Source organism: Macrotis lagotis, chromosome 7, assembly GCF_037893015.1.
Source record: "Macrotis lagotis isolate mMagLag1 chromosome 7, bilby.v1.9.chrom.fasta, whole genome shotgun sequence".
Taxonomy (NCBI): Eukaryota; Metazoa; Chordata; class Mammalia; order Peramelemorphia; family Peramelidae; genus Macrotis; species Macrotis lagotis.
Window position 1 is genome coordinate 26356864 of NC_133664.1, and position 3423 is coordinate 26360286.

General features: G+C 37.3%; 1 pseudogene; it reads left to right on the forward strand.

Annotated features, from left to right (window-relative positions):
* The first annotated feature begins 723 nt into the window (after positions 1-723).
* On the forward strand, positions 724-1593 carry LOC141494005 (S-formylglutathione hydrolase pseudogene; annotated as a pseudogene).
* The last annotated feature ends 1830 nt before the right edge of the window (positions 1594-3423 follow it).

Here is a 3423-nt window from a genome sequence, read left to right on the forward strand (position 1 = left end):
GTCTGAGACTGGATTGGAACTCAAGACTTTCCTCATTTCAGGTTCACGGTGCTATCTAGTTGTACTCAACCTCAGCAATAGAATTTGAAATGATATTCTTTGATACCAGAATTGATGTTCTTTCTATGTAATACCCTTCCTCCATATCACATCATGTCTAAGTGTAGATTAAGCCTTGCAGATTGGAGAGAATGCTGGCACATTAGAAAGCCTTGACCCCATTAGACATCTAGTATTGATTTTAATCTCAAAATTTTCATGAAAACATTTCTACCTCCTGTTCTAGGGTATCAAAAAATGATGATGGCAGCTATGGTCCATGGTGAATAGATTTCCTAAATACCAACTAACAAATCCTTCCCTTTTTATTTTTCTTGTGCATGTGTAAGGACTTAAGTATCATATAAGGTCCATCCAATCAAAGTTTATGAACATCAAGGGTTCTCTACTGGGATTGTATGGTCAATAGTGCAACTTTAAGATTAGGGATATTGAGTCAAAATTAGGGAAAAAAGATCTAGGGTCTAGATTATAATTATTACTATTACTACTACTACTCATGATGCTAACACATTAATAAAGCATTTTTCCTCTTTAAAAAACAGTTCTTTGACTACTGTTTCATTCTACTCTCACCTACACTGACCTAGGATCATACATCTTTTGACAGTCATTTTCTGTCAGTGAGTAGGGAAATAGTAGCAACTGAATAGCAAAGCAACTATGGCCTTGAAACCACTTTCAAGCACCAAGTGCTTTCAGGGATTTCATAAATATAAACATGACGGTGTGGAACGAAAATGCAAAATGAGATTTGGACTCTACTTACCACCAAAGGCATACACTGAAAAATTTCCAGTACTTTACTGACTGGCTTAACTTGCACAGAACAAAATTTTATCACAAAAGCTAGTTCTCAGCAAGCTGCAGCAGAACATGACCTCATTGTTATCGTACCAGACACGCGTGCACATAGCTGCAATATTAAAGGAGAAGACAGCTGGGAGTTTGCTACCGGAGCTGGTTTTTACATGAATGCCACTGAAGAAAGTTCGAAAACTATAGCATGTGTTCTTATATAACAGATGAGTTGTCCAAGCTGATAAATGCAATTTTCCAGCTGATCCAAAGAAGATAGCTAATTTTGGCTATTCTATGGGAGACTATGCAGTGTCTCTCATTTGTGTTTTGAAAAATCCTGTAAAATATTCATCTGTGTTGACATTCTCTCCATTCTGCAATCGATGCTCTGTCCTTGGCGGAGGGGGGAAGCCTTCAGTGGATATTTAGGATCAGCTCAAAGTAAGTGGGAGGCATATGATGCCACTCATCTTGTGAAGTCTAATCCAGATTCTCAGTTGGACATAATTGATCAAGGAAGAGATGACCAGTTTCTTAAAGATGGGCAATTACTTCCTGACAATTTTATAGCTGCCTCTTCAGAAAGGCATGTGCCAGTTATTTTTATATTGCAAGAGGGATATGATCATAACTACTACTTCATGGCAACTTTATTAATGATCACATCAGACATAATGAAAATACTTGAATGCTACTTATATAAGAGCTTCTTACATAATCTCACAATTATAAATTACCGTTATCCAGAAATTTTGAAAACGTAGAATTATACAAGAAGAATTATTACCTATGAACATTCACTTCTAATTTTTATCAAAAAAATCTAGCAATCTGATTCTTTTTTTTGTTCCCCATAAATACCCTGATAGAAGACTTTTCATAACCTAGGGACAATTTGAAATCTCTGTAAAATTAAGTGCAAAGGACCACAGACTATGTAAATGATCTCAGTGGAATACAGTGATTCAGATGTACTTGATGACATAACAATAAATTGCTGATCATTGGGTGTATCATTTCTTAGAGAATGAAATTATGGAATTGTATTTCAGTATTGAACAAAGAGACTTATTTAATGCAAAAAAAAAGACTTCCTTTTCATGGTGAATTTGTGTTCTCTTGTTTAAATTGCTTGTCACTTTGTTTTGACATAAAGTTCATATCGTTTCCTTTGGGCTCTTCAGTAACATCCTTGGTGACTTGTCTACTTCAGCTTCATGGAGACAATTTATTCGGAGACCCAGCTAAGTGCATTTAAAATCACCTCCCTTGGTAGGGGAACTTAACCTTCCTTAGCAATTTCCTTGAAGGTGAATTGTAGAATCCAATAGCTTCCTTTTGGCTTTCCTTCTGAATAAAAGGGGAATCTCTCCAGTCACACCTATACTGGGGAAATAAGAACAATGAGAAAGAGCTTATTACCATTCAAAGCAGCTCCTGATTATGTCTGAGGTAGGCTATCACCCATGAGGAATGTGCACAGAATAATTGTATGTGTTGTCTTCCCAAAAGGACTATGGTGACATGGCTTTTCTTCAGCAATTAGAAATCTTCCAAAGCAGAGTGGGCTGCCTTGGAGGGAATGAGTGGTCTAAAGATTGAATGATTAGTTGGATGCATAGCAGGGATTGTTCCAGTAGGGTCTAGAAGAAATGACTTTTAATTTTGAGATGTATTGAGGGGAAAGATCAGGAAATTTTTGTTATTAAATAGGAAATATTTGATTTAGAGGAAGGGAAACAAGTTTAAATTCTGCCTCAGACACTAAACTTTGTGATCTTGGGCAGGTCACTTAGCCTTTCTCAACCTTCGTAACCTAAATTGTAAAATGAGGCCTCCATCTTGTAGTGCTGTTATAAGAACAAATCGGGATTATCTATCTGTCTGTTGGTGGCCTGGTGGCATTGTGGATAGTCTGGTCCTGGAATCAGGAAGATGCATCTTGCTGAGATCACATCTAGGCTCAGATCCTTATTAGTTGTGTGATGCCGGACAAATCAGCTAACCTCTCTTTGCATGAGTTGTCTCTGTAAGATTAACTAGAGTAAGAAATGGTAAATCTCTACATCACCTTTGCCCCGAAAAAACCAAATGGGATTTTGAGTTGTCCCATGCAACTGACACCAGTGAACCATAGCATCTATCTGAAGACCTTTCTATATCACAAATGCTATTATTCTGTCTGCATCAAGGTAATATTAAGGAACATCTTTCCAGAGCTAAGGCTGGCAAGCAAGGTGCCCTGAGTCTGATATAACAGCAATCCTTTGGGCTCTGCCTCTGGATGATTTCTCGAAAAATTGCAGAATTATTGTATTGCTTTCACCAGCAATACAATGGGGTTCTCTGAACTTGGACAAGCATGAGACAAACTTGAACAAGTTCTGAACATGAATCCTATATTTTGTCACTAGACAACCTTAATTCACTCTTGCTACTCTGTCTCACAATTATTACTCTACCACATTGTTTGTCTTTTTGTCTATGCACAAATATATGAATCAAAGTTCAGCCACTCTAAAGTGGGTTTACCCTTTGGTGGTAGACTGAGGTGGGATTCAG